Source organism: Triticum urartu, chromosome 2A (assembly GCF_056163025.1).
Source record: "Triticum urartu cultivar PI428250 chromosome 2A, HENAU_Tu73, whole genome shotgun sequence".
NCBI classification, from domain to species: Eukaryota; Viridiplantae; Streptophyta; class Magnoliopsida; order Poales; family Poaceae; genus Triticum; species Triticum urartu.
Window position 1 is genome coordinate 35,149,558 of NC_141874.1, and position 6,228 is coordinate 35,155,785.

General features: G+C 45.2%; 1 long non-coding RNA gene and 2 pseudogenes across 1 annotated transcript; all 3 read left to right on the forward strand.

The window, feature by feature from the left end:
• Nucleotides 1-1,162: 1,162 nt before the first annotated feature.
• LOC147983302 (uncharacterized) lies at nucleotides 1,163-1,743 on the forward strand. The gene is made up of 3 exons (XR_015614958.1): nucleotides 1,163-1,231; nucleotides 1,346-1,450; nucleotides 1,568-1,743. It is a non-coding gene; the product is annotated as an uncharacterized LOC147983302 (long non-coding RNA).
• A 1,180-nt stretch (nucleotides 1,744-2,923) lies between these two features.
• On the forward strand, nucleotides 2,924-3,774 carry LOC147983303 (senescence-specific cysteine protease SAG39 pseudogene; annotated as a pseudogene).
• A 6-nt stretch (nucleotides 3,775-3,780) lies between these two features.
• Nucleotides 3,781-4,880, forward strand: LOC125540771 (senescence-specific cysteine protease SAG39-like; annotated as a pseudogene).
• The last annotated feature ends 1,348 nt before the right edge of the window (nucleotides 4,881-6,228 follow it).

Consider the following 6,228-nt stretch of genomic DNA (forward strand, 5'->3'; position numbering starts at 1 on the left):
GAGGAGGAAAAAAGTGCAGCACACCCAAATACAGGCGCTGCAAGCAAGGGTAGACGCGACAGAGGAACGAGAAGCAAATCGCAGCAAACGTACTGCCGAAGCTTCCCCCGAAGCAACCCCGCCATCTCAGCGCAGAAGCAGCGTGGCTTCCACCGAGCTGCTTCAGCCGGAGCATGCCTTGATGGCTCCTGCCAGCTATCCCGTGGATGCTATAACGGAGTCTCAAAATTGCCACCTTATGACGCAATGGATGAATTTTAAGGTCAAGGCGGCTGTTGGCTCTGTTTATCCTACTGAACCCGGCGCAACTTTTCACTCCCGGCCGATTCCAGAAGGATATGCTAGGGTAATGGTGGATGAGATAACGGAGGGATTTGAGGACCTCCAGCTTGACCACCCTACCGGTGAAGGGGAGACTCGGCTGGGGTATGCTCTGAAGACTCCATGCCTATGGCGGAAGGAGCTCATCAACCTTCCGAACTGGACGCCACCGCCTCCTCCTCCTCCTCGGGCGAGTCAGGGCACTCCGCCTCCACCGCCTCCTCCTCCGGCGAGTGACGATCAGGGCCCTCGGCCGGCTCCTTCTCCGGCCTCCTTCTCCGCCTGCGCCGACGTGCCCGAGCAGCCAGCCTCCTCCTTCTCCGCCTCGTCAGCAAGGGCGGAAGAGACCTGCCGCCGCTCCAGCTGCTCCGGCGCGTCGTAGTCCTTCTCCTCCGCCTCTTAAGCAAGTAAAGAAGACAACCGCTCCGTCTGCTCGGTCGGCATCTAGCAGTACAACCAGAGGTGGGAGGACATACAGATTCGGTCCTTCTCTGAAGACTCCAGAGAAGTTACCATATGAGAGGACCATGGAGGAGAACGCCGAGATCGCGCGAGAAGAAGTGAGGAACTTCTTTGAAGGGGTGAAAGCAAAGAAACATCCACCTCCGGAGGAGAAGGTAGATTGGGTGAAAGTGAAGCGCACTCTGGCTGCCCTGACAAAACCACCGAAGTCTGATCCGCCGAAAGGAAACTATGACCGCATTATTGGAAAGGAATTTGCCGAAGCGGAGTATGCGGACATGACTGAAATCCTTAAGAAGTAAGTTAAATCGATCATTATCCACCATATCAGCAACTTTGTTCATTTCCTGATATCAAGTAATTGTTTTCTTTGTCCGGCAAGGTTTGGAGAAAATTCACCAAAACAGTTCCGGGACTGCCGAAGGAGCTGGAATTTAGACACCCGAAAGTAAGTACTATAGTAGCATGTTCCGCGCATCTCCTAGTGATTCAAGCGCTAGTTTCATCAATACCATTTAGCATTCTTGCTTATCAGTTTGATTGACCTCTATTTCTTGTAAAGTGGTTGTGGCAGGAACAAGGGAATGATTTCTGTGGATACTACATCTGCGAGTCCATCCGCCACACGACCTGTGAGCGGGGCGGGTACTCTAACGAACAATATGAAGTACGTAAATAACAACATTCACAATTTTATTTTATTACCATCATTTGTGTTGAGTTTCATTCATTTATATATATATATATATATATATATATGTATTGACCCCCTTCTTCAAATTAGATGTTTCGGAAGCGGGATGAACTCCTAGCACCAGCTCGCATGCGAGCAATTCAAGAGGAATTGGCGGCATTCTTTCTTGACCACGTGATCCCTGAAGACGGAGAATTCTATGTGGACCCTGAGTCCGTATGATTATATTTGTAAGAGATAATTATTGTATATATGTAGCCGGTAGTGTCAGATAGATATACGAGAACTTGTTGTTCGACCAATCTCTCGAAGAAGGAGAGGTGGTCGATATCACTTCTCTCTGTATATATGCATATATGTTCATGACGATCTTCTGTTTCCTTCGTTTGCTTACTAGCTAGCTAGCGTGTCTAGTCCTCTCTATATACGTATGTATAGTACGTAGCGTCGACCAAGCACGGACATAACAGAGGACACTTCTCTCTATTAATTATAACTAGCTAACACAATATATGAAACACCTAAATTAACCCCCCAAAACCCCCAACCCCCCCCCCCCCCCCCTTTAAAAAAAACAAAACCCCAGCCACAGAAGTGCTGACGCGTGGATGCCTATTGGTCCCGGTTGGTGCCACCAACCGGGACCAAAGGGTCTCCTGACTGGGCTCTGCGCACTGCCCACGTGGAGGGCCTTTAGTCCCGGTTCTGGATTGAACCGGGACTAAAGGGGGGAGGTATTAGTACCGACACTTTAGTCCCGGTTCCGGAACCGGGACTAAAGGTCCTTACGAACCGGGACTATAGGCCCTTTTTCTACCAGTGTGCGCTGGCCCGTAAAACCGTTTTTTCGCGAACTGCAAACATGTTTTGGGGGTCGGCGGGATGCGGGGTCTGCTAGAGATGCTCTTAGACAACACTTGTTGATTAAGATGTTACATCATCAAGCTATTTTTTTATCAGGAAGGATATTCGTGTCCGTACTAGGAAGCGCTTACTTGATTCTTCTGTACAAACCATGCGTCACGTCCACGGTCCTCTTCAGGAAACTTATTTTCAAGAACACACTTATTCTTTATTTCATTAATAAATCTCTCAAGCAGGGATCACTATCAGATGTACACTCCTGAAATAATCAAGCAGGGGTCACAATCAGATGTGCACCGAACGTACTTCTTTGTTTGCACTATCATTTTTATATAATTTGGCCGGCCCATCAGATGTCCGTATATAATTTTATACCATCGAGCCGGCCAACATAATCCACGGCAACACAAAAGCCTTTTTCCACAAGCACCGTATCTCTTGGTCTTCTATTTTATCACGTACATGACAGTATATATACCACCAAGTCCCATCCAACAAACCAGACCAAAGTACAGACACTTGCCATCCTAGGTTGCATCTACCTCTTCAATACTGTCATTGCAGTTCGGTGCCGAACCGAAGATGGCCATTCACAAGGCTTTGCCTCTTGCAATTCTCGGTTGCATCTGCCTCGGTGGTACTGTCATTTCAGCTCGTGAGCTGAACGATGACTTGTTGATGGCGGCGAAGCATGAGAACTGGATGGCTCAGTATGGCCGTGTGTACAAGGACACCACTGAGAAGATGCGTCAGTTCGAGGTTTTCAAAGCCAACGTCGAATTCATTGAAACATTCAATGCCCAGAATCACAAGTTTTGGCTCGGGGTCAACCAGTTTGCTGATATCACCAATGATGAGTTCAGAACAACCAACACAAACAAGGGGTTGAAAGCAAACCCCATGCGAGTATGTCACATCATCATGCTATTTTTTGGCAGGCAGGAAATTCATGTCGATACTAGCAAGCGGTTACCTGATTCTTTTGTACACACTGGGCGCCGCGTCCACGGTCCTCTTCAGAAAATTTATTTGCAAGAACACGGTTGTTCTTTCTTTGATTAAGAAATTTCTCAAGCATGGATCACTATCAGACGTACACTCCAGAAATAATCAAGCAGGGGTCACTATTAGACGTGCACCAAGGGTACTTCCTTGTTGGGTCCTATCACTTTTATACAATCTGGCCGGTCAATCAGATGTGCGCATCATTTTTATACCATGTAGCCGGCCACCATAATCCACGGCAACGCACAAGCCCTTTTCCATAACCACCTTCGCTCAAGCACCGTATCTCTCAGTCTCCTATTTCTAACACATACATGACACTATATATGCCACCAAGTACCATCCAACAAACCAGACCAAAGTACAGAGACTTGCCATCCTAGGTTTCATCTACCTCTTCAGTACTGTCATTGCAGTTCGGTGCCTAACCGAAGATGGCCGTCCACAAGGCTTTGCTTCTTGCAATCCTTGGTTGCATCTGCCTCGGTGGTACTGTCATTTCAGCTCGTGAGCTGAACGATGACTTGTCGATGGTGGCGAAGCATGAGGATTGGATAGTTTAGTATGGCCGTGTGTACAAGGACGTCACCGAGAAGGCGCGCCGGTTCGAGGTTTTCAAAGCCAACGTCGAATTCATTGAAACATTCAATGCCCAGAATCACAAGTTCTGGCTCGGCGTCAACCAGTTCGCTGATATCACCAATGATGAGTTCAGGACAACCAACACAAACAAGGGGTTGAAATCAAACTCCATGCGAGTTCTTTCTACAGGATTCAGGTATGAGAATTTGAGTTTTGATGCTCTTCCAACAACGATGGACTGGAGGGCTAAGGGGGCTGTCACCCCTATCAAGGATCAAGGCCAGTGTGGTAAGTACACGGTGTTGCACTGCATATATGTGTTAATATTTTATTGGATAACACTATAACAACACAATTATTTCTAGGCTGTTGTTGGGCATTTTCTGCCGTTGCCGTGACAGAGGGCATTGTAAAACTGAAAACCAGCAAGTTAATCTCACTATCGGAGCAAGAGTTGGTTGACTGTGATGTTCATGGTGAAGATCAAGGCTGCGAGGGAGGACTCATGGATGATGCCTTCAAATTCATTATCAAGAATGGAGGTCTGACCATGGAGTCCAGGTACCCATATACTGCAGCCGACGGCAAGTGCAAGGCTGGATCCAATAGCGCCGCAACCATCACCGGCTTTGAGGATGTGCCTGCCAATAACGAGGGTGCCCTTATGAAGGCGGTGGCAAACCAACCAGTGTCCGTAGCTATGGACGGAGGCGACATGACATTCCAATTCTACTCTGGTGGGGTGATGACTGGCTCCTGCGGTACTGACTTGGACCATGGAATTGCGGCCATTGGGTATGGAAAGACTAGTGATGGCACAAGTTTCTGGTTGATGAAGAATTCATGGGGCACAACTTGGGGCGAGAATGGGTACTTGAGAATGGAGAAGGACATTGCAGACAAGAAGGGCATGTGTGGTCTTGCCATGGAGCCTTCGTACCCCACCAAATAGGAAGATCGCCAAATGCCACCTGATCATACATATGCACAATTCTCGAATAACTAAGGTCCACATGTCCTATGTATAGTTCATATGTGTCTGTAAGTTGTGTATGATAATGTATCTTATTATGTCCATACATTGTTATAATATGTAAATCAATACCGTGTGGGATATATTGTACAGTATGTGAAAATTTGAGCAAGAATTATGTTGATATATATTCATGAAGCTTCCAAATTTCTAAAACATTTGACTATGTTAAGAGTAAGCTCTACAGGGTAATTTCATATATATGATTTTTACATCGGGTCTTTGGGTATTTATAGGAATGTAATATCTTAACTGAAAATTGGTGGCATCCTACTGGTGATTTGTATCACTAGAGAATACTACTTGGACAATTTCAAAGGAATCAATCCATTGCAACAAGACTATGAGAAAACTCCAACTTCCCAGAATGGCCGAGTGCATGACACCTTATGATAGGGGATAGGATACGACAAAGGAAGACATGATTATGTTATCATAAATATGCATACTATGATGTTCATTGAGATCGTAGGTTAATCTTTTATGTGTCTTTCCATGTATCTGATCAACCGAGACATCTACGGGTTCTTGTTTTATATACATTTAGGCATTCAGTTTGAACTCTCCGTACGAAATAAGCTTACAGAATTCCTAGTTCTGCAACAAACAAAATATGTATCAAAGCAATTTTAGGACGAACAGTGAATCATCTTCTTGCATTAATTAATTATGGCGAAGTGTTTTATCATGTGGAATAGTAAGAATATACATGGACATAGTAAACCGACAATCGCTATGAAAATAGTTTTATAGACTCCATACGGTTTACTCGAATTGATTCTGTAGCATGTAAACATTTTTATCACATGTTGTTAGTAGGCTAAAAATTAAAAATGCTTAGCACTTTACTTACAAAAGTAAAATGACATTCTCTCTAAAAGAATTATACCACTGGAATCACCACCTACTTGCTTATCTTGAAGTAAGGAATGCATTGGTATGACTTTAATTTGACATATATTTCGCAGTGAAGTCGGCAATATGCTTATCTGAGCTTCCTCCTTCCTGCATTGCATCCTTGGCTTTTGCATCCACTTTGCAGATTTTCTTTTGAACTCATCCTTCTATCTCTGTCCATCACCTTTCTAATGCACCTCTCGACCTCCGTCCTCTCTAGCCATTATTTCTCACCCTTTTGTACTCGCACGAATAATATCAGCAGTGACGTAAAGTTAGAACAAATATCAATATCAATACCAAGAATGCTTCAAATAATCTGCCCATGGACACTATAAGTAAGCTAGTCTATATGTTAACACAGTAGTGT